This window comes from Aethalodelphis obliquidens, unplaced genomic scaffold (assembly GCF_003676395.1).
Source record: "Aethalodelphis obliquidens isolate GAN/ISIS:26980383/991018 unplaced genomic scaffold, ASM367639v1 scaffold11, whole genome shotgun sequence".
NCBI lineage: Eukaryota > Metazoa > Chordata > Mammalia > Artiodactyla > Delphinidae > Aethalodelphis > Aethalodelphis obliquidens.
Window position 1 is genome coordinate 3,514,118 of NW_020837955.1, and position 26,281 is coordinate 3,540,398.

Sequence of the window (26,281 nt, forward strand, 5' to 3'; positions counted from 1 at the left end):
AGGAACAGAATAGAGAGCCAAGAAATAAACCATGCATCTATGGTCAATTAATCTATGACAAATTAGGCAAGAATATGGAGTGGAGAAAATACAGTCTTTTCAACAAGTTGTGCTGGGAAAACTAGACAGCTACTTATAAAACAATGAGATTTAGAATGTTCCCTTACACCATATAAAAAAATGAACTCAAAATGGATTAAAGACCTAAATGTAATACCTGAATCCATAAAACTCCTAGAGAAAAACACAGAATACTCTTTGACATAAATCATGGCAATATTTTGGTGTATCTGTCTCCTAAGGAAAAAGAAATAAAAGAAAAATAAACAAATAGTGTCCAATTAAACATAAAAGCTTTTGCACAGAAAAGTAAACCACTGACAAAAACAAAAAGACAACCTACTGAATTGGAGAAAATATTTGCAAATGATATGACCCATAAAGGGGTTAATTTCCAAAATATATAAACAACTCATATAACTCAATAGCAAAAAGCAAACAACCAATCAAAAATAGGCAGAAGATCTAAACAGACATTTTCTAAATATCACATACAGATGGCTAACAGGCACATGAAAAGATGCTCAACATCCCTAATTAATAGAGAAATGCAAATCAAAACAACAATAAGATATCACCTCACACCTGTCAGAATGGCTAACATCAGAAAGTCTATAATTAATAAATGTTGGCGAGGATGTGGAGAAAAGAGAGTCCTTTTACCCTGTTGGTGGGAATGTAAATTGGTACAGTCACTGTGGAAAACAGTACGGAGATTCAAAAAAACTAAGAATAGAGCTACCATATGACACAGCAATTCCACTCCTGGGTATAAATCTGGAAAACACAAAAACACTAATTCAGAAAGATAGATGCACTCCAATGTTTGTAGCAGCACTGTTTACAATGTCCAAGATATGGAAGCAATCCAAGATCCCATCAACAGATAATTGGATTAAGAAGATGTGAGATATATACATATCATGGAATACTAGTCAACCATAAAAGAAAGAATGAAATAATGCATTTTGCAGCAACCTGGATGGACCTAGAGATTATCATACAAAGTGAAGTTAAGTCAGAAAGGCAAATACCATATTATATCACTTATATGTGGAATCTAAAATATGATACAAGTGAATTTATTTCCAAAACAGAAACAGACTCACAAACAGATAACAAACTTATGGTTACCAAAGGGGAGAGGGAAGGGGGGAAGGGCAAATTAGGGATATGGGGTTATCAGATCCAAACTATTATTTATAAAATAGATAAGAAACAAAGATATATTTCACAGTATAGGAAATTATAGCCATTATCCTGTAATAATTTATAATGAAGTATAATTTGCAAAAATACTGATTCACTATGCTGTACTCCTGAAACTAATATGATATTGTAAACCAACTATACTTCAATAAAAAAATAAAATAAAATGACAGACAATTTTTTACATGTCAATAATTATGTTAAATGAAATTGGTCTAAAATTACAACTTAAAGGCAGAGATTGGCAGAGTGGATTAAAAGGAGCAATCAACTATATGCTTTCTCCAGTAAATTCACTTCAAACATAATGAAATAGGAAAGTTGACATTAAAAGGATGCAAAAGTCACATCATCATACACACTTTAATCAAAACAAAGCAAGATTGGCTATGTTAACATCAGATAAAGTAGATTTAGAATCAAAGAAAGTTACCAGGGTCAGAGAGGGACAACACATGAAGCAATCATCCAAGAAGACAGCAATCCAAATGTTTGTGCAATATATAATAGTGACAAAGTATATTAAGAAAAGCTAATAGAATTGAAAGAAGAAATAGATAAACCCACAATTATAGTTGAAGTCTTCCATATCCCGCTCTCAAAAATTGATAGGACAACTAGATAGAAATATAAAAGAATTAACCTCACCATCAATCAAAAGGATACATATAAAGCACTTAAACAACAATAGTACAATACACGTTCTTTTCAAGTGTCGATGAAACATATACCAAGATAGACCATATCCCATATCCTGGCCCATAAAACAAAGCTTGATAAATTTAAAATAATTGCTGTCATACAAGGTGTACTGTGAGGCCACAATAGAATCAAACTAGAAATCAAAATAGAAAGGAATTGAAAATTTTCCAAAGATTTCTAAACTAATCCCATAGTTCTACATAATCCATGGAGCGAAGAGGAAGTATCAAGGGAAATTTTAAAATACAGTAAATGAAAATGAATATACAACATATCAATATTTGTGAAACACATATACTCACTTTGGGGAGGAGAAAGCACTTCAAGTCAATAATCTAAGGACAGAAACCATGGATATTTAAAGCAGAAATATCAATAGAAATGAATTAAAGTGAATAAAAAACAACATTGTTTGGAAAGCTCAATAAAATTGGTAACCTTTAGCAAGACTGACAAAGAAAAAAAAAAGACACAAATTATGAATATCAGGAAAGTGCAGACTCTGCAGATATCAAAAGGACAATAAGAAAATACTATAAACAACGCTAAACACATAAATTTGACAATTTAGATAAAACAGACCAATTCTTCAAAAAGTAGCAGTTACTAAACTTTCTCAATATGCAGCAGTTAATTTGAATAGCCTTATAACTCTAAAGAAAATTTAATTCCTAACTAAAAGTCTGTGTAAAAAAACTTCCAGAGCCTAATGGTTTCACTAGTGAATTCTACCAAATATTGAAATAAGAATTAAAACCAATTCTATGGAATTTCTTCCAGGAAATAGGAGAGGAGGGACCATTTCCCAATTTATTTTTCTGAAGCTTGTATCACTCTGATGTTAAAAACAGACAAAGACAAAACAAATGATAAATTACAGACAAATAATCCTTGTAACTATAGACACAACAACCTTAACAAAATATTAGTAAATATAGTTTCACAACAAATAAAAATAATTATACACCATGGCCATGTAGGGTTCCTTCCAGTGATGCAGGGTTAGTTCAATACTCTAAAACTGATCAATGTAACCGATCATATCATCAGAATTAAGAAGAAAGATCATATCATACCAACTGAGCACAAAAAAACTTGTGAAAATTCTTTGTCATTTGTGAGTCAGACTCTCAGAAAAATAATACAGAAGAACATTCTCTACTTAGTAAAGACCATTTAAAAACCCTACAGCCAGCACTATACTTAATGGTCAAAGACATAATACTTATTCTAAGATTTGGAATAAGGTAAGGATGTCCACTGTCACTACTCTTATTTAACATAGTACTGGAAGTTGCAGATAATGAAGAAAGGCAAGAAATAAAAAATATATAAATGAAACAGAAGGAAAATTTTATATATATATATATATATTTTTTTTTTTTTCCAAAAACTCAACAGTAAAAAGAAACTAATTATCTTGTAAAAAAAAAATGGTCAAAATACGTGAACAGGGCTTCCCTGGTGGCGCAGTGGTTGAGAGTCCGCCTGCAACGCAGGGGACACGGGTTCTTGCCTCGGTCCGGGAAGATCCCACATGCCGCGGAGCGGCTGGGCCCGTGAGCTATGGCCGCTGGGCCTGCGCGTCCGGAGCCTGTGCTCCGCAACGGGAGAGGCCACAACAGTGAGAGGCCCGCATACCGCAAAAAAAAAAAAAAAAAAAAAACATGAACAGACATTTCACCAAAGAGGATATACAGATGGTGCACAAGCAGATGAAAAGATGTTCAAAATTATTAGCCATTTAGCCATGCAAATTAAAAACACAGTGAAATATTACTACACATCTATCAGAATGTCTAAAATAAAAAGTTATGACCACACCAAATGTTGGTGAGGACACAAAGAGGTTGGATTACACATGCACTGATGTTGGGAATGTAACATGTTACAACCACTCTGAAAAACAGTTGAGAAGTTTTTGAAAGGAACTAAACATGGAACTGCCATACAATCCAGCAATTGCACTCTTAGTCTTTTATCCCAGAGACGTGAAAATTAATGTTCACATAAAGACTTGCGCATAAATGTTCATAATAACTTTATTCCTAATAGCCAAAAACTGGAAACAACCCAGATGGTCTTCAATAGCATTGTTTCTTACAACTGCATGTCAGTCTACAATTATCTCAAAATAAAAAGTTTAATTAATAATTAATATGAATCAAATTGCTGATTTTAGTCAGTCTGAAATTCTAATTATTGTATACAATGAATAGAAAATAGAATATTTACAATAAATATAATATATACAATAAATATATATAAAATGAATAAAATCAAGCAAAGCAAAACAAATTCAATAAATCTAAAATTGAAAAAATTACATTTTATCTAAAATAAGACTCAGAAGAGGAAGAAAAAACAAAATTACTCTCCAAGTCACGTGAATATTTATTTTGTTGAATTCTAGTGTTAGAAAGTATTTGTATAGTTACATAATAAAATTTTAATATACACAACCAATCAACTTTCTCTAGACTATCACTCTGAGCAGTACTTAGAGTAATCATTCAATTATTTTGAAAGATACTGTATATCCTTTTTTCTGTAAATATATTTTTAAAAAGAAAATTTCAAGAATATTTTGCCAAGTGCTGAGAGGGATGCAAAAATAAACCATTTGGGTACTTGACCTCAGAGTTGACTAGACATACAAATATTGAGAATATAGTTTTACTGAATTCTTTTTACTTACCAAAGCATATATTATTTTTTCCCAGTATCCTATCATTGAAAAATTAATCATGAATAACAAACTCGATCATTAACAATTGCGAATGCCTAAGGTGTACAAAAGCCATCTTTTACCAGATAACTTATTAAAACATAATTGACAGGAATTTTTCTTATATTTTCCAGTCTCTACCATTACAAATATTGAAGCATATCCATTTGTTGTTCCCTGATTAAGAGCTTATTTTTCTAGACTGAAAACATAAACAAATTGAAGAATCAGCTTCTTCTTTTCTTTAAAAACACTAAAAAACACCCACTGCAAAGATAATCCTAGGTGTCTTTTTTTTTAAAATGAGGTTTAGTTGATGTACAATATTATATAAGTTCCAGGTGTACAACATAGTGATTCAAAATTTTTAAAGGTTATATTCCATTTATAGTTATCATAAAATATTGGCTGTGTTCCCTGTATTGTACAATATATCCATGTAGCTTATTTATTTTATACATAGTAGTTTGTATAAAATTTTTTATACAAAATTTTAATCCCCTACCCTTTTCTTGCCCCTCCCTCCTCTCTCCCCACTGATAATCACTAGTCTGTATCTCTGTTAGTCTGCTTCTTTTTTGTTATATTCACTAAATCATTTGATTTTTTAGATTCCACATATAAGTGATATCATACAGTATTTGTCTTTCTCTGTTTGACTTACTCCACTTAGTATAATATCCTGCAAGTCCATCCATGGTGTTGCAAATGGCAGTTTCATTCTTTTTTCTGGCTGAATAGTATTTTGGGGGTGTGTGTGTGTGTGCGCGCGCGCGCGCGCGCGTGTGTGTGTGTGTATATATATATATATATGACATCTTTATCTGTTGATGGACACTTTTGTTGCTTCCATATTTTGGCAATTGTAAATATATGAACACTAGGGTGCATTTATCCCTTCAAATTAGTGTGTTTGTTTCTTTTTTGGATATATACCCAAGAGTAGAATTGCTGGGTCATATGCTAGTTCTATTTTTAATTTTTTGAGAACCCTCCATACTGTTTTCCACAGTGGTTCCACCAATTTACATTTCCACCAAGAGTGTACAAATGTTCTCTTTTCTCCACATGCTTGCCAACATTTGTTATTTGTGTTCTTTCCCATGTAAGCCATTCTGACAGGTGTGAGGTAATATCTCATTGTGGTTTTGATTTGTGTTTCCCTAATAATTAGTGATATTGAGCATCTTTTCATGTGACTGGTGGCCATCTTTCTGTTTTATTTGGAAAAATGTCTCTTCAGTTCTTCTGCCCATTTTTTAATTGGGTTATTTATTTACTTATTTATTTACAATGTTGAGTTGTATGAGCTTTTTATATATGTTAGATATTAACCCCTTTGGGGTCATATCATTTGCAAATATTTTCTCCCGTTCAGTAGATTGTCTTTTTGGTTTTGTTGGTGGTTTCCTTTTCTGTGCAAAAGCTTTTATGTTTAATTAGACACTATTTGTTTATTTTTCCTTTTCTTTCTTTTGCCTTAGGAGACAGATACCCCAAAATATTGCCATGATTTATGTCAAGGAATATGCTGACTAGGTTTTTTTCTAGGAGTTTTATGATACCACATCTTACATTTAGGTCTTTAATCCATTTTGAGTTTATTTTTATATATGGTGTTAGAGAATGTTCTACTTTCATTCTTTTACAAGTACCTGTCCAGTTTCCCCAGCACCACTAACTGAAGAGACTGTCTTTTCTCCACTGTATATTCTTGCCTACTTTGTAATAGATTAATTGAGTATAAGTGTGTGGGTTTATTTCTGGGCTTTCTATTCTGTTCCATTGATCTATATGTCTTTTTCTGTGCCAGTACCATACTGTTTTGATTTCTGTATTTTGTAGTATAATCTGAAGTCAGAGAGTGTGACACCTTGATCTCTCTTCTTTCTCAAGATTATTTTGGCTATTTGGGATCTTTTATGTTTCTATACAAATTTTAAAATTATTTCTTCAGTTCTGTGAAAAATTCCCTTAGTATTTTGATAGGGATTTCATTGAATCTGTAGATTGCCTTCAGTAGTTTGGTTACTTTTATGATATTAATCTTCCAATCCATGAACAGAGTATTTCTTTTCATCTCTTTTTGTCATCCTCAATTTATTTCATCAGTGTCTTATAGTTTTCTGAATACAGATCTTTTACCTCCTTAGATAGGTTTATTCCAAGGTATTTTATTCTTTTTGATGCAGTTGTAAATGGGATTGTTTACTTAATTTCTCTTTCTGATAGTTTATTAGTATATAGAAATGCAATAGATTTCTGTTTATTAATTTTATATCCTACAACTTTACCAAATTCATTGACGACTCCTAGATTTTTTAAAAAAATTTTTATTGGAGTATAGTTAATTTACAGTATTGTGTTAGTTTCTGTTGTACAGCAAAGTGAATCAGTTATAAATATACATATAACCACTCTTTTTTAGATTCTTTTCCCATATAGGTCATTACAGAATATTGAGTAGAGTTCCCTGTGCTATACAGTAGGTCCTTATTAGTTATCTGTTTTATATATAGTAGTGTGTATCTGTCAGTCCCAATCTCCCAATTTATCCCTCCCCATCTTTCCCCCCTGGTAACCATAAGTTTATTTTCTACATCTGTGGCTCTATTTCTGTTTTGTAAATAAGTTCATTTGTATCCATTTTTTTAGATTCCACATATAAGTGATATCATGTGATATTTGTCTTTGTCTGACTTGGTTCCCTTAGTACGATGAGCTCTAGTAGTTTTTTGGTGGCGTCTTTAATTCTTGGTGTCTTGAAAGTAGAAGTGAGACGTCAAAGTATTTATGAAAGCAAGGAAATTGATGGGGCTAAATTCTACTAGAATGGAGGGGGTAAATTCTTAGGAAGTTTGAGAGCAGGATACTTCCATTGTCCCATGCAGTTCCCTGACAACGTAGCAAGACCCTGGGAGTTGGCTTAAGGAGGCAAGCTATCAAAGTAACCTCCCACATACAAATCCTAGTAGAAGTATTTCCTAGTAATAAAAATTTGCATTAGTCAACAAAAGCAAATACCTCAGAGAATTCATAATTTTGTAGCTGTTTTGCATTTACTACTAAAGAATGTTGTTTGATTTCTATTTTGAAATCTGATGGTGCTATTCCAGTATAGTATAAATACATATATAATAAATTATATAATGTATAATTTAATAAATGTAATAATAAACATAGAATTGAAGTATTCTTGACAAATTAATAGATTTAACTTACGAAAGAAGCATAAAGCTATCTATTTTTTAGTATTTTGAAAAATAACTTTTTATTACAGTTGTTTCTCTCTTCAAATAGGTATAGCAAAAGAACTAAAGGCAAGAAATAGCCACTTTTAAAGTTTCCATATATTTCCATATATTTATATATATATATATTTATATATATATTTATATATTCCATATATTCCATATTTCCATATATATATGGAAATATATCTTTATTAATAAAAACAATTTCTTTTACACAGAAACCAAAAGTACTAGTATAATGCTGAAACACTGTTCATGTAAAACTGGTATATAAATGTCAGCATGTGGTGTGAGGTTTCTGCTTGTGCATTTTTTCCTTTGTAGATCTGTTCTTTTTTTTTTTTTTAATTTATTTATTTATTTATTTTTGGCTGTGTTAGGTCTTCATTTCTGTGCGAGGGCTCTCTCCAGTTGTGGCAAGTGGGGGCCACTCTTCATCGCGGTGCACAGGCCTCTCCCGTTGCGGAGCACAGGCTCCAGACGTGCAGGCTCAGTAATTGTGGCTCACAGGCCCAGCCGCTCCGTGGCATGTGGGATCTTCCCAGACCAGGGCTCGAACCCGTGTCCCCTGCATCGGCAGGCAGACTCTCAACCACTGCGCCACCAGGGAAGCCCCTGTAGATCTGTTCTTGATTGGTATGTTGGTGACAGAGCCCAGAGGTGAAGGTTAATACTAGAGCAGTCTCACTCTAATTGGGTTTCTCTTCCAGACTTGGAGAAGAGTGATGAAAAACATTCCATAGAATTTTACAGACTTACCACCTTTTCAAGGCAATCTATATAGGCTTGGTTTATCAAATCCAGAAATGGAAACTGGATATGGCATCTACAATTAATGTAATCTACAGATTTAGATAATTGTTCGCATTTAATGATTAAAAAGGCACATTTTAAATCTGATATTTCCCTAACACATGTAATGGAAGAAAATCTGACTCTTGATGTTCAGCTTTTTGTAGAAAAACTACATTAAAACAGATATGTGTACAAATGATAAATGTATAGCTCAATAAATTTTTCAAAAATTAAACGTGAATCCAGAATAAAAGACAGATAATGCTGTATAATTAAGGTGCTGCCCTCCTGTTTCCGTTTCATTCTCTAGCTGCATCCATGAAAGAAATGACTTCTGTTAACATTGAATAAATGTATCTCTTTTTGAGGTTTATATATATGTAATCATGTTATCTGAATTACTTTGTTCAACATTATGTTTTTGACATTTTTTCATATTTTGTGTCTAATTATGACTAGTAAATTCTATTCATGGATATTTTTCTGTGGTATGAATATAATACAACTTATTTATGCTCTTAATGAGTATTTAGATAATATTCCATTATAGGATATTGCAAATAAGTTTTTAAAAAATATTACAGTCCTTTTTACTGTTGTTGTTGAACATATGTTTGCATATCTGTTGCGTATATACTTAGGGATGGAAGAAATGTCTGGTTTGTAGAATATATACATTCAGCTATAGTTGGTAGGGCTCAACAGTTTTCAAAAGTAGCCAGATCAGTTAACAGTCTCATCATTAATGTATGAGAGTTCTGGTTGCTCCATGTGGTCATCATCATTTAACACTAGTATTTTCCTTCTTTTTTCATTTTAGCCATACTTGAAGGTATATAAATATATCACTTTTTGTTTTGCCTTTCTCTAATTCCCATGTTTTCTTTTTAAATAAAAATTACACAAAATCCACATTTAGTAAGCATTCAATAATATACTTTGAAAATTTTGTATTTGTGTGTATACATTTATATATCTCTATACATTTACAAAAAGTGACAAAAAATCATAAAATTATATTTAATGTCATATAATGACTCTACATACCATTAAAAATCTCGTGCTTCTTCTCATCTTCTTATACTTCATTATATAAGACAGAGAAAGATCTTGAAATTAATGGTTTTCAGGAAGTTATTTTGAACTGATTCACAGCAATCTTTGAGAAGGCAGTTAAGGACTCATTGAACTACGTAAATGACCTTTGATCAAGGGATGCCAGTTTTGCTCATCTCAAGTTTTGTTTGTATGTTTGTTTGTTTTGACTTATCTGTGGCACATAGGCAATAGCTGCCAGATTGTGAGTCTTTCTCTGTTTGAAAAGTCTTTCTTGAGTCTTCATCAGAACCAGTTATCTAATCTTACAAGGTACACTTGAACTTTAAAATTCATGAGCCAACTCTTATTTCCGTTGAAATTTCCTTTCCTTGATCCCTTGCCATATTGATCTTTCATAGAGGCAAAAGAAAAAGAAAAGTTTCAAATTTTGGCAAAAAATACTGAGATGGATCCTGAAGTCTGAAACATTGATTATTTCCATTTTAATCACAAATTCTGCATGTGACTTTACAAAAAATATATTGTAATTATTACTTTTTCCCTACTTGTTTTTAATTAACATATGTTAAACATTATATAAATCTGAAATATAAAATATCTTAATAAAGAAATCATACAATATTTTCTGCCACGGCAATGCCTAAATTTATGTGGAAGTTTTAGAGATTTTAGGCATTTATTTTTATAAGTAGAATTTTATGTTTTCACGGAGGTCTTGGGGCAGAACATTCTAACTTACAACATTAGATTTGGGCCCAATAAAGGCTTTAGACTTGAAAAAATATTAAACTAAGAATAGCAGTAAGTAACAGCATGAATTGCAATTGTAGCTGACTACTATAGGTACCATGAAAAAACAAGAGTAGTTTTAACTTGCTCAGAGTAAAAAATGCAGATTACCACAGATATATATGGTTATAGTTATAATATGTAAAATTTTTTTCTGTTTCAGGCTTAAGATTTATGGTATATAAGGAAAAAGCATTTGTCATTAATTTTCTGCTTCCAAACTCCAATAACAATATAGTATTTAATTACCTCTGATACAATTTTTAAATTATTTGATATGGTTTTATTCATCTCTCTAACAAGAGTCTTGGAAATCTTCACAAAACATTTATTTATTTATTTGTTAACCTCATCAGCAAACACAATAACAATAAATAAACAATTTTATCCCAGTATACAACTTTAAAGTGATAAACTCTTTTGGAACATAAAGAAAGCTTTCACAAACTTATTATTTTCTTTTAGTGAAAAACCAAAGTTAAATTAGGTCAAAAGTATTTTGGTCATTTATATTTTTAAGATTTCTATTTCATATCATGTGTATTACTATGTAAGTGTCTTTTAATAATAGTTACTAGAGCTGTAATATGATTTTTTAAATTTTATTGAAGTATAGTTGATTTACAATGTTGTGTTAATTCCTGCTGTACAGCAAAGTGACTCAGTTATACATACACACATACACACACACATATATATATATACTTCTTTTTCGTATTCTTTTCCATTATGGTTTGTCACAGGATATTGAATTTAGTTCTCTGTGCTATACAGTAGGACCTTGTTGTTTATCCATCCTATATATAATAGTTTGCATCTGCTAATCCCAAACTCCCAATACTTCCCTCCTCCAACCCCCTCCCCCTGGGCAACCACAAGTCTGTTTTCTATGTCTGTTAGTCTGTCTCTGTTTTGTAGATATGTTCATTTTTGTTGTATTTTAGATTCTACATATAAGTGATACCATATGATATTTGTATATCTCTTTCTGACTTACTTTGCTTAGTATGATAATCTCTAGGTCCATCCATGTTGCTGCAAATGGCATTATTTCTATCTTTTTAATGGCTGAGTAGTATTCCATTGGATATATATACCACATCTTCTTTATCTGTTCATCTGTCGATGGACATTTAGGTTGTTTCCATGTCTTGGCTATTGTAAATAGTGCTGCTGTGAACATAGGGGTGCATGTATCTTTTCCAATTATAGTTTTCTCTGAGTATATGTCCAGGAGTAGAATTGGTGGATCATGTGGCAACTCTATTTTTAGTTTTTTGAGAAACCTCTATACTGTTTTCTATAGTAACATGCTTTAATATTTAACATTTAGTATTAGTTTCAATTGCTGATGTAACAAATTACCACAAGCTTAGTGGATTAAAACAATATAAATGTATTATATTACAATTCTGAAGGTCAGAAGTCTGACAGGTACCTCACTGTGCTAAATCCAAGTGCCAGTAGGGAGGGCTGCCTTCCTTTCTAGAGACTCTAGGGATTATTTATTTATTTATTTATTTATTTTACCATCAGGAGTTGCTCAGGTTTCTTGACCATGGCTCATTCCTCTGTCTTCCAAGCCAATCAATCTCCTTCCACACTTCAAATCTCTCCCTCATCTTCTTCTGTTGTCACTTGTCTTTATGTTAAGTGGGCTGAATTTACTTTCTTAAAATAATTAATCAAAGTCTATAAACAAGCTATTTTTGGAGCAGAAGCTTTTAAAATTTTGAGTAGTCCTTTTAAGAAGAAAACAAACAAAAATCTTCTTTTTTATATATCTCCCCCCCCACCCCCCAGGAACACATACATGCAGTTCTGGGCTCATAGAGTTCTACAGATTTAGTTTCATTGTCTATGTGGTTAATATGCTTCTCTTCAAGTCAGAGAATCTTTCCCACACTCTTGGTCCAGAGTCCTCTTCTTAGAGCCAGCCATGACTGAATAAAGGTCAAGTAAATAAAAGTCAGTAAAGGTCAAGTCATAGTCTCTCATATTCATGGCTATTTTAATTTGATAGTACTGTTTGTATTAGAATAGAGGTAAAAGACAGGTATTTATGGGAGTAAAAAGGTTATTAATAACCTTGATTGACTTAAAAAGCTATTCACACTCAGTGGCCATGTAAGGTATCTCTCTGGTCTGCAAAAGCCCATCTTTCTATGGTAGAGGGACACAGTAGTAATGATTTATAGAAGACAGTATATAATATTCTCTTTGTGTTTCTTTATTGCTCTGCCTCAATGCCACATGAGAACTTTGATTACCTTAGAGTTTTCTGACAAATAGTCTTAATTTATACTGGTACTGTAGCTCCAACATAGCTCCCAATGATTTTCCTCTCCTGGGATTCTATCCCTTGTGTAATCCCCCTGAGTGTGGGCTGTACCTAGTGATGTGCTTCTATTAAATAGAATAGAATTAAATAGATGAGATATCACTTCTGTGATGAAATATCACTTCTGTGATTAAGTTACAAAAGAATATGACTTTGGTCTTGCTGGACTCTTTCTATTGCTTTCTCGGCTTGCACATTTTAATGAAGCAAGTTGCTATGTTGGAGAGGCCCACATGACAAGAATTCAGAAAAGCTTCTAGCCCACAGCCCGCAAGAAACTGAATCCACCAACGAAATTTGAGTAAGCTTGGAAGCACATCTTTCCCCAGTCAAACTCTGAGAGGACTAGAGACTCAGCCATTTTTTTTTTTTTTTACCACCTGTGAGATTACTTAATATTTGTTCTCTAAATCAATTCACTTTTTAAAATACCTTTATTGGAATATAATTGTTTTACAATGTTGTGTTAGTTTCTGCTGTACAACAAAGTGAATCAGCTATACATATACATATATCCCCATATCTCCTGCCTCTTGCGTCTCCCTCCCATCCTCCCTATCCCACCCCTCTAGGTGGTCACAAAGCACCGTGTTGATCTCCCTATGCTATGCAGCGGCTTCCCACTAGCTATCTATTTTACATTTGGTAGTGTATAAATGTCAGTGCTACTCTCTCACTTCGTCCCAGCTTCCCCTTCCCCCCTTGTGTCCTCAAGTCTGTTCTTTATGTCTGCGTCTTTATTCCTGCCCTGCTACTAGGAGGTGGATGGACCTAGAGTCTGTCATACTGAGTGAAGTAAGTCAGAAAGAGAAAAACAAATACCGTATGCTAATGCATATATGTGGAATCTAAAAAATCAGCCAACACTTTGATTGCAGCTTTTGTGAGACACTAAGTAGAAGACCCAGCTAAGCCACACCCAGATTCCTGATCCACAGAAACTGTAACCTAATAATGGTGGTTGTTTTTAAGCCACTAAGCTTTGGGGGTAATTTGTTATATAGCAACAGATAACTAATACAACTGCTTTTGAAACTTAACATTTCACTTTGTATTTCAAATATTTAACAGAAAATTTGGGGATGGATAATCAGATGGCTCCGATGTTACTAACATGATCAGGACCTTTTTTGTAACTCTAATAGGTTATCTTCTGAATATTACAATTTTGTAAACACAATTCAGGTAATTATTTAATTACATCACTAAATGCTTATAATGTCTTTCAGTATTTACTGTCAATCCTTTTCTGCCATAATTCCCTCATTTCAAGTTCTTAATTATATTTATTTCAGTGTAATCAGGTGATTCTTTCAAGAAGAATGAATGGTAATACAAGGACTTCTGCTGTTACCCACAAATAATGATCAAAGCCAGAACCTCATGGTTTCCATACATTTTGCAAAAATGTATGCAAATATTGGATATATACATTTTCTAAGACTAGGATTCATGGATCCCTTCAGGTTCTCTCAAATATTAAGGACCTAAGAAAGCCTAAGAAAACTAAGGAATATATCATAAAATTGTGAGAACTATGACACAATATAGGGGAGCTTATTTATAAGATATAAACTAAAGGCCAATATTTTGAATGTTATTATAGATTTAGTTATTCACATATTCAAAAAATATATGTATGGTGCCTAGTGTGCTAGATAATTGAGATACTTGGTATTCTAAACCAAACCCTAACTCTACCTCTTGTGCTTACTCTTTTTATCCCAATCTTTCTTTACAGATCTTAGTCTGCAGTGGGTTAGACATGTTATTATCCCAATTATTGTACATTAATATAGTAGATTGTAAGAAGTGCTGTAAGAGGAATTCAAGGCACAATGGGCATACCTGGGAAGGGCAGCTAATGTAGACATCCACAAGAAACCAAAACCTTAGATGACCCTGGAAGGTGAAAAGGCAAGCCGTAAAATGGAAGAAGGAAGGTGGGTTGTTTTAGCAGAGAAAATGGCAAGTGCAAAGATAATAGAGAATATGTTAAAAACTCAGAACTCAAAGACTTAGTGTGATTTGGGCACAAATGGATGGATGCCACAATAATTAGTGTGCCACAATAATTTGGCATCCATCCATGAACAAAAGCATGCATGGAGGGAGGAATTAAAATGACATGGAATTGACAGACAGAGAAAACATTATGAAGGGTCTGCCATGTTTATTAGTTCAAATTTGTTTGCATTAGGTTCCTAATAGAATAAGAAAAGCTGAAAATTTCTAGCTTCTGATTGAAAACAAGACTCCTCTTATTTCTTTTAATTAGAAATAGGTCAATGAATTGAAAAAGTACACAGTACTTTTTATACCTTTTGATGTTATGATATTTGATTAATTTATTATCTTAATAATCTTAATGTATATAATCTTGTTTTTGGCACATGATCATATATGCCTTGTTTTATCAAATTCTATTTTATACACTTGGCAGTTAATAAATACATTTAAATTTTACATAAAAAATAAAAGCTGTTGCTCCTGAAAATATGATACTATATAACTTAAACCCTGAATAAATGGAAAATACTCTTAAACTGAAAAGTTCCAATAATTTAGACTAAAGTACTCCTGAGAGATTCAAGGTATGAAATAGCTTTTTAAGAATGTTGAGGTTTCAAATCTTAAATATATGATTTTATAATCATAAAACAATAATTGCTGTTTATTATGTTGTGGTTTTTTTTGTGGTATGCGGGCCTCTCACTGTTGTGGCCTCTCCCGTTGCGGAGCACAGGCTCCGGACGCGGAGGCTCAGCGGCCATGGCTCACGGGCCTAGCTGCTCCGCGGCATGTGGGATCTTCCCGGACTGGGGCACGAACCCATATCCCCTGCATCGGCAGGCGGACTTTCAACCACCAGAGAAGCCCTATTATGTTTGTTTTAAAATTTGTTCCTGACAGATAAATAAATCACCAGTTACCTCAGTGTTACCATTGACCAATCTAATTACTATATAATATATACACTCTCTTTGCTTCATTAATTACATGCAAAACCTTTATTTTAACACTCCTGAGAGCTTAATTTGCACTTAAATCACAGCACTTCAATTTATCTTCTTCATTTCGAGTTGCAGGCCTTTGAATATCGAATATGTTATAATATTGCAGGATAGCTCACTACACTAAGAAAATTACATTCCTTATCTCTTCCTTTTCAAAGCTTTTGTGCCATGAGTTGTTAAGAAGCATCCCTCCTTTGTTGCAACAAGACTGGTAGATGAATGAGTGCAGGGACACAGAAGATATCAATAAATATTTTAAAATAGTAAATCAATGATTGAATAAATAAATTAGTATTGTTTGAAGAGTATAGCTATCAATCATTTCGAACACTGACATTCAGAATTATATAAACAAGAACCACCAAAATAAGACCACATGCCTATAGGTGAGATACCATTTTAATAACTTTACCACATATCAGGAATTGACCTTCTACTTGGAAGACATGGATGTGAGTTTTTGTCAAATCCTGCGTGGCTGATACATGCTTTAAAGTGAACTCAGAAAAGAGTGAAATTAGCAAGATGGCCGATAAGATGTCCCTTACTCCTGTCCACCTCTCAACCACAATAATTTGGCATCCATCCATGAACAAAAGTGCCTGCATGGGAGCTTTGGAAACCAGAAGACTGTGAAACCTCAGTGCAGTTCAAGACCAAGGAGAGTCATTTTTAGAAGTCAAGCTCACACCCAGGTCGTTGACTCACTGACCATGGTCCCAACTACAGACCTGGAAACAGCTCCATACCCTGAGAACTCAGCTACAGCCCCATTGGCTTTGGTTCTGTCGCTGGCACCATATGCCAAGGGGCCTGGGAAGAGTCAGGCCCATCTGTGAATCAGATGATAGCCATATAGATCTCAGCCCCAGCTCTGCATTCCGAAGTGGCCCATGAACCTGCTCCAGCCCATCTCAGCACAGGCTGGAAGCCCCTGGAGGTTGGCCCACCAAATCTGGTCAGGTCAGACTGTAGATTCTGAAAGGACCCTGTAACTGGGCTCCGGCACATCCCAGCTGCAGTCCACTGACAGTCTTGTTGGTACAGGAACCCTGCAGCAGGCACTCCCATCTGCACCTTCAGAAAACCTGAAAGAACCCCATAAGCAGATCCAGCTTCCTCAAGCCACAGTCTGCCAATAATCCTGAAGGTCCAGGGTCCCAAGAGGAGACCCTCCCATCTCTGTGCCCAGATGTCCTGAAAGAGGCCTATACTTGACTCCAGGCCCCTTCCAGCCACAGTCTGTGAACATATTGTTGGCAAAGAGACCCAGTAAGAGACTCTCTTAGCTGTGCCCCAGGAGATACTCAAGGGACCTATACTCAGCTCCAGCCCCTCCAACCACAGTCATGAACTAGTCCAGCCTTCCCAAGGACCTGTTAGACATGCTCATCCTTGCCTTCAGAGCCAGGTCTGAACACCTCATTTCTTGGCTGAGGAACTTGAAACAACCAGGAGGCTCTGTTAGTGCCCCTCATAGCCACAGTCCAGGACCAACCAGACCTGCCCACCCAAAGATCTATCCAGTGAACAGACCAGAGCCCTCCAAGTGACCTTGCGGGAGCCACACCTGTCCACACACCCAACAACAGATGCACTGTCTGAAGACCCAATTGTGGACCCTGAAGCAGACCCTAGTCCCAGAGCCTACTGAACAAGATACTGCAGGCAGTTTCATCCACCCTGGAACTAGAGAGGACCCATGCCTGCCCGAGCCCCTGGTGACAAGCAATAACTGCAGACCCCATTGTATACCCAGAGACAGCCTCATAACTGACTCCAACTCAGCATAACTTCAGTACCAGAGTTAATCTGATCAGCTCAGGGAGCACAGAATATTTTCAAGATAGTGAAAATGCTTTCTGTGATACCATAATGATAGATACATGCCATTACACATTTGTCCAAACCAATAGAATGGACAACACCTAGAGTGAGCTGTAATGTAAACTGTGGGCTGTGTGTGATTATGATGTTTCAATGTAGGTTCATCAATTGTAACAAATGTACCACTCTGGTAGGGGATGTCCATAATGGGGGAAGCTATGCAAGTGTGAGCATAGTGGGTATAGGAGATATCTCTGTACCTTTTCCTAAATTTTGCTGTAAACCTTACACTGCTCTAAAAAACAATAAGGCCATAATGATAATAATTTAAAAACCTTACAGCAATATAATTCCATTTACTCCTGCCTGTATTTCTTATCTACTATTTCACATCTTTTTATTTTGTAAGTTTGCAACACATTTTTGTTAATTTTTCATGAACTACTCCATGTATTTTAAGAAAATTGGAAGCAAATTTGTAATAAAATGCTATTTTGTACTCACATATTTATATCAGTATTTTCCGGTATAAATTCTTCATTTTTCCTTGCATTGTTGGGTATCTATTGGTTTCATTTACTGTCAGTACTTTAGAATTTCTTCTCATGCCAGTCTTCTGGATACAACTTCCTGCAAGTTGTCTCTGTCTGAAACATCTTTATTTATATTAATTTTAAGGGTATTTTTAAAAATATAGAATTCTAATGGACTTTTAAATATAAGCACTTTAAATATATAATTCCATTGTTTTGTCTTTTTTTTCTGATGAGAAGTCAGTGCTTTTTATTGTTATCCCTATGAGTGCAATGTATCTTTTGCAATTTTCTCTAGGGTCTTTTAAGTTGTTGCTACTATTGTTAGTCTTAATTTTGTTATTGTTGTTTTCCTCTATTTGTGTCTGTCAGCAATTTTACTGTGATGTATCTCAGTGTGGATTTCTTTGTATTTAGGCTACTTGGAGATTTCTGAGCTTCATCAATCTCTGGGAAATTCTCATTCATTATCTCACATATGTTTTCTGACTATTCAATATCTGTGCTCATTCTAAAATATAAATAAAATTATGTTCTTCCTTTTTATGTTGTCCCATATTTCTCAGACATAATTTTCATTTTTTTCTCTCTGTACTTCTGTTTTTTGTTAATTTTTATGAACCAGTATTCAAGGTAATTGATAATTTCTGCAGCTAAGTCCAGTCCATAGTTAAACTCATTGAGTGGTATATGCATTTTCAATATATTATCTTTTAGTTCTAGAATGTTGAGTTAGGATTTTATTTTTAAGAGTTTCCCACATTCTAGGAAATTCCTCAAATGTTCACAAATTTTTTCCCCCTTTCTATGAATCCCTTCTACAGATTTATGATAGTTATTGTAAAGCCCTTATGTGGTAATTCCAATATTTGGGTACTTTGTGGATCTGCTTCTATTGACTTTTTGTCCCTTAATTATATGTAATATTTTCTTATTTTTTCTAATATGTTATATTCTGTAATTATACCCTGGATATGCATAAAAAGATAATAGAAAGCGTAGAAAATAATATTCACACCCTGCATGGGGTATGCATTTACTCTTATCAGGCCACTAGGATTAGGTGAGTGCATCTAATGCATTGTTTAGCTGGATCTAGGCTTTGTCGCAGCTTTATTCACTACCACTTTCAAATGTTTCAAGAGTAGATATAACTCTCCCTTCAGCAGTGTCTGGGATCTGATCATCAGTGAGATGTCAGAGTTCTACTTTTCAGCTCAGATTTTAGGCAGCTGGGATGGGTCCTTTTTTCTCTAGTGTAGCTCCCTTCTCTCTGTACCTAGGAAAAAATTTCCAATGTGATGACTTGCTCCCAGACTTTTGTATGCTGCTGCTATAACCTGCTGAAGGTCCCTAGCTATTAGTATGCCACCAGTGACTCAGTGAAGGCCTTGAGCTATTATCTGGTTTTCTACCGCTGTCCTGCCTTAAACCGAGCCTTCAGGACACCACTCTTAAGCTCTTTAAGACCCTTGCAGTGGTCTGAATGCTTGTGTCCCTCCAAAATCCATATGTTGAAAACCTAATGCCCACAATGATTAAATTAGTACATGGGTGCCTTTGGATATGATTAGGTCATGTCATGAGGGCTGAGCCCTCATTGATGGAATTAGTGCTATTATGAAAAGGATCCCAGAGAGATTTCTTGCCCTTTGCCATGTGAAGATGAAAATGAATAGTCTATGACCTGGAAGAAGACCCTCTCTTGACCATGCTGGAATCTTGATCTTGGACTTCCAGCCTCCAGAACTGTGAGAAATAACTTTCTGTCATTTGTAAGCCACCCAGTAAGTGGTATTTCATTATAGCAGCCCAAAAGGACTAAGATAATCCGATATGCTGTTTGTATATCTTTCTCAGGCCTTTTGCCCTTTCCCCAACCTTCATCACAGTGCTTTTGTGCCCTCAGTAAATGGCATGTGAGAAAGAATTAGCAGTTGCATTCAAATCAGATCTGTGAGGCTCCTCTGGATTCTAATCCAACAGGCTCACTCATGTGTCACATTAAAAATTTGCTAAAATTTAAGGCATTTCTTCTCATCACCCTGTATGGTGTATTTACCTTTCCTAATTTCATACCACCAGATGTGGAACTTATTTCTCTCAAGAAGTGCTCATCCCTTTTTGGAATTTAGTTTTTTCAGATTTATTGCATCATCAGATTTCTGGGAGGCTCCCTATAGCCTATAGAGTTTCTACTTCCTGACTAGAGTATAATTCATTTACTTGTTTTCAACATTTGATTGCCCTTAATTATTAGGTGCAATTTTTGTAAGAAACACAAGGAGTACCCCCTTTTTAAATCTGTGATGATTTTCCTTTTTAATGATTTATGCACTTTATATACTAACTTCACTCCAGACTCCTTAATTTTGAATTCTTATTCTATCCTTTGATCTCTCCCTTATTTTGAAAGTTTGTTTTGTGTCCTAGGTTGTGTGCTTAAATATATAATTTTCAGAACAAGGCAATCTGATAACTAATTAACTAGATAAATAAATAATTTAATAGCCCATGTGATTTTTATATAAAGTGATTTTTTGTTTTTTGCAAATTGAGTGCAAAGGTCATATATAAGTGTACTTCTGACCTATATCCTCTGCAAGATGTATGTGTATTCATTAGTGTAGAAGAAATAGAATCAGTGTCAAACCTCCCCTGAATTCTTTTGTCTCCAAAGAGTTCTTATTTGGTCCTTGTAGATAACCCTCTTCTCTCCCAAAAAAGTGCAGGCATTAAGAGTGAGGGTTCTGATTCAGAAAGACCTCAGTCAGTGTATTGCTTTCCTATTGCGCTGTGAAAAATTACCACCAATTTAGTGGCTTAACTACAGAATATAATATTGTATTCTGTAAATATAATATTTACAGAAGTCTAACATGGATCTCATTGGGCTGAAATTAAGTTTGGCAGGGTGCATTCATTTCTAGAGGTTCTTAGGGAGAATCTGTTTCTTTGCCTTTTCCAGCTTCTAGAGGCCATACCATTCCTTGGCCCATGCCCTCAGCCTCCATCTTCAAAGTCAGCAAATGTAGGTTGAGTCCTTCTCACATAACATCACTCTAACCTCCTCTTTTGCTTCTCTCTTCCACTTCTCAGAACGACCACAATAATCTATGATAACCTTTTTTATTTTTAGGTCAGCTTTTTGGCAATCTTAATTCTATTGTCAATCTTAATTTCCTTTGCCAGGAAACTTCACATGTTCATAGGTTCCTGGGATTAGGATTAGGATGTTCTTTGGGGGACAGTCATTTTACCTACCACAGTCACATCCTGATTCCAGATCTGGACCACAATCACATCCTGGCTCCGGCTCTTAGAATTTGTCCATAGTATTATGCCTTTAAAAGCTTCAATTTCCATATTTGCAAAGTGAGAATAATCATCCTAGCTGTGCTTATTCGTTGTTGGGAAATAATGCGGTGATATATGTAAAGTGCTTAGGGTAGAACCTAACAAACAAGAAATAGTAAATAAATGTTAGTTATACTGTTTTGTTTTGTTTTTTGTTTTTTTTTTTTTGTGGTACGCGGGCCTCTCACTGTTGTGGCCTCTCCCATTGTGGAGCACAGGCTCTGGACGCACAGCCTCAGCGGCCATAGCTCACGGGCCCAGCCGCTCCACGGCATGTGGGATCTTCCCGGACCGGGGCACGAACTCCGTGTCCCCTGCATCAGCAGGTGGACTCTCAACCACTGTGCCACCAGGGAAGCCCTACTATTATTGATAATAAGTACAACTAAAGGATAAGGACACAGGATAACTATCCTGAAAAGTATACATATTTTTATCAATTCCTCCTGTAATTTGTAATTTGCTGATTAGCTATAAATAGTTAGTGTAAAGGTACTTGGGGAATGCTTATATATTTTTGGAAAAGTATGTCATTAACACCATTTTTACAGTTTAGTACTATAGACAAAACTGATAAAAACATTAGATTGTTTAACAATATTTCTATTACTGCAGAGCTTAACAGCATAAATGGGCCCACAGAATGCTCATCACTGTCCAGACAGACCCTGTGGACATTTCAAGGATCCAGTTCCACCCTGGCATCAGCCATGGAAGCAGATGCTATTTGCATCTGTTTCCTATGACAGTCACTGGAGGTGGCAGAAAAAGAAAATACATTTTTAACATAAGCTGCTCAAATATTCAAGAACATATTTGGCTTGTCAAGATACTTTTAAAAAATTATTGTAAGAGATGAGATTTATAGGAAATACAAATTTTAAGCAACCAAGAAATATATTTTTCTGAATTTACCTGTGAATAAATATATTGTGTATGATTTTTAATCAATTGCTGTCACTAAATTCTGAAGGACAATATTTTTAAGCAAAAGGAATAAGTAAAGGAAATAATTGTTCTTTCATTTTAAAACTTACACTAGTATTATTGACCAAATCTACCATATACTAAGTATCTGAAACTTAGGGTTTATGTAAGATATATAAATTAATATAGTTCCCTCTATTTTGAAAGCGTATTTTCCTTGTAACAACCTTGTTAACTTAGCTCCAATCCCATAGGAATTTTTAAGCAGACTCAAAGATATGATTGCTTCTCAATCAGTCTAATTTTCCCAGGGTTCCTGGAAAGTGATTTTATCAGTCCTGGACCGCAGAAGGAAGATTGCCATAGTAATTATTTAAATGTTCACCCAGTCCAGATATTCTATATGTAAAAATAACTAGAGGGAACTTTTAATGTTGGGACATTATGACAATTAAAAGTAGGAGAATAACTGTACATGCAGAGCAAGATTTTAATGTTGATTTAAACATAATTTTATACAATAGCTATAAAGAGGATATAATAGACTTTATTGTATGACATTTGTTGGTAAATAAGAAATTATTTCCCCTTTAATTTGATAGAGCTCATTCCTACTGGACCAGATATCCTAAGTTTGCAAGTTGTGTCAGAATGTAACTTTCTTGTAACATTCTATTTGCATATTATGCTTACAGGAAACAGTCTCTGCATCTGGTATTTTGCTCAATATCCTTTTAATCATCACTGTCTAAGATGGTTATTGCTGTCAACATGATTTGCAATAGTGATTCCTCTTGATTATATTTAGCTCTAGAAGTGGCATCTAGATGTATACCAGTTTGCATGGACACAGAACAGTTTAGTCTAAGGATATTTTGGGCTTTTGTGGACATAGTAAGTCCATAATTGCTGTCCAAATAGAAAATAGTTACATCTCTAGGGAGGGCAAAAAGAAAGATAACATGCAAGTTCCTACAGAAAATTTTTATAAGTGCCATCTACAACAACCTGTGGTTGGTCACAGATCTTCCTGTTTAACTTCTCACCCAAAGAGTCAGATTACACTGTGCACAGTGTAAGGGTGTCCCTGAGAAAACTGACATTAATTAGGAAACTAAACATGTATTATATAAGCAAAGCTCTCTGTATTTTTAAAATTGGGGATGCAAAGTTTTCTCAAACAAAATATAATCCAAACTTGATTATTTGAAACATATAAACCCATAAATACCTCAATCAAAACTTATCTGAATCTCTTAATTAGAAAATATTAAACTAAATAAATTGTCCCATACTTAATGTGGATTGATATATTTTATAAATATATTCTTCCTCTCTTTCCCTCCTGGAATTGTGTACATATATTTGACACAACTGAACTTTATTATAAAAGATGCATAATTATATAGGGCCCTAAAGTCTTATTTTATCATTCATTTAATCAGATTATCTCCTAGTGTGGAAAATGTACAATCTGAGATTAAAATAATTGCTTTAGAGAGAGAACAAAGTAGTCCAGTAAAGAATGTCTTAATTCTGCTTGGAGTATGTCAAGATATGAACCTCATATATGAATGCAGCACAAATAACAATGCAAAAGAATGCCCTACTAGAAGTATAATTGGGCCTATAATTCAACACACATATATTTTAATTGTTTTTGTTTATCAAATGAATTGCTTGGTTTTTTTCTAAAGTTGGATTGGTTGAAGTTTTCATTGTAGTTAAAATAAATAAGTTTTTCTGTTTATATGTAGAATATTTGATAGTAACTTTAAAAACGAAGTCTCAGATGCTCATTATACAGATATATTACTTTTCCCTAATATGTGAAATATATTACCGTCAACAGTTCAGCAATAGGTAAAATAAGCCACAACCAAATAATATTTTGAAATATAGAGCAAATAAATCAGGAGGATAGTTTTCATAATTAATACAGAGTAGGAAAAAATCATGACTTACCAGCAAAATTCATATATTGATATTGAGAACTTCAGTTGTTACATGTGAATTTCCAAACTATGAAAGCTATCATTGAGACAAGATAATAATATATAAAGATACACACACTCACACCCCAAACTTAACAACTACTGTGCAACAAAGGACACAATAAACAGAGTGAAAAGGAAACCTACAACTGGGAGACAATAGTTGGAAATCGAATATCTGATAAGGGGTTAATCCAGAAAGTATAGAAAACTTCTACAACTCAACAACAAATAACCAGATTTAAAAATGGGAAAAAGGGGCTTCCCTGGTGGCGCAGTGGTTGAGAGTCCGCCTGCCGATACAGGGGACGTGGGTTCGTGCCCCAGTCTGGGAAGATCCCACATGCCACGGAGTGGCTGAGCCTGTGAGCCATGGCTGCTGAGCCTGCATGTCCGGAGCCTGTGCTCCGCAACGGGAGAGGCCACAACAGTGAGAGGCCCGTGTACCGCAAAAAAAAAAAAAAAAAAAAAAAATGGGAAAAAGACTTGAATATTTTTTCAAAGATGATATACAGATGGCCAACAAGCATATGAAAAGATGCTCAAAATCATTAATCATTAGAGAAATGCAACTCAAAACTACGAGATGTCACCTCACACTTGCTGGAAAGTATATTATCAATAAAACAAAGTAACAAATGTGGGCAAGGATGTGGAGAAATTGGAACCCTTGTACACTATTGATAGGAATATAAAATGGTGCAGCTGCTGGAAAGCAGTGAGGTGATTCATCAAAAAATTAAAAGTAGAATTAACGTATGTATTAGTCTGCTCAGGCTGTCATAACAAAATATCACAGACTGGGTGGTCTTAAACAACAAAAATCTATTTCTTACAAATCTGGAGGTTAAGAAATTAAAGATCAATGTACCATCTGATTTGGTTCCTGGTAGGAACCAAAAACTTCCCTGGCTTTCAGATGGTTACTTACATTCAGAAAAAAGAGAGAGATAAAGAGAGGGGCTGAGAAGAGGGGAAGTTGTTTAATGAGTATAGAGTTTCATTGTTGCAAGATGAAAAAGTTTTGGAGATCTGTCAACAATAATGTACATGAACTTAGCACTGCTCAGTAATGTACACTTTAAAATGGTTAAATGGTAAATTTTATGTAATGTGCTTTTTTACCATAATTAAAAATAAGTTTAATTAGGTTCCATTTGTTTATTTTTGCTTTTATTTCCTGTGTTTTAGGGGACAGATCCAAAAAATATTGCTAAGATTTATGTCAAAGTGTGTTCTGCACATGTTTTCCTTTAGGAGTTTTATGGTATCCAGTCTTAAATTTAGGTCTTTAATCCATTTTGAGTTTATTTTTGTATATGGTGTTAGTGAGTGTTCTGATTTCATTCTTTTATAGTTGTCCAATTTTCCCAGCACCACTTGCTGAAGAAACTGTCTTTTCTCCATTGTATATTTTTGCCTCCTTTGTTGTAGATTAATTGACCGGAAGTACCTGGGTTTATTTCTGGGCTCTCTATTCTGTTCCACTGATCTAAGTGTCTGTTTTTGTGACACTGCCATGCTATTTTGATTTCTGTAGCTTTGCAGTTGTTGGGCTGTACCCCACAGACCTGCAAGGCCTATACTTGCCTAGCTTCAAGACCAAAGAAAGAGCCCAGGGTCAGCGACAGAGACATCAGTGGTTTAATGGATAGGGGGATCTTATATGTCTGAAGCAAGGTCCTGGAG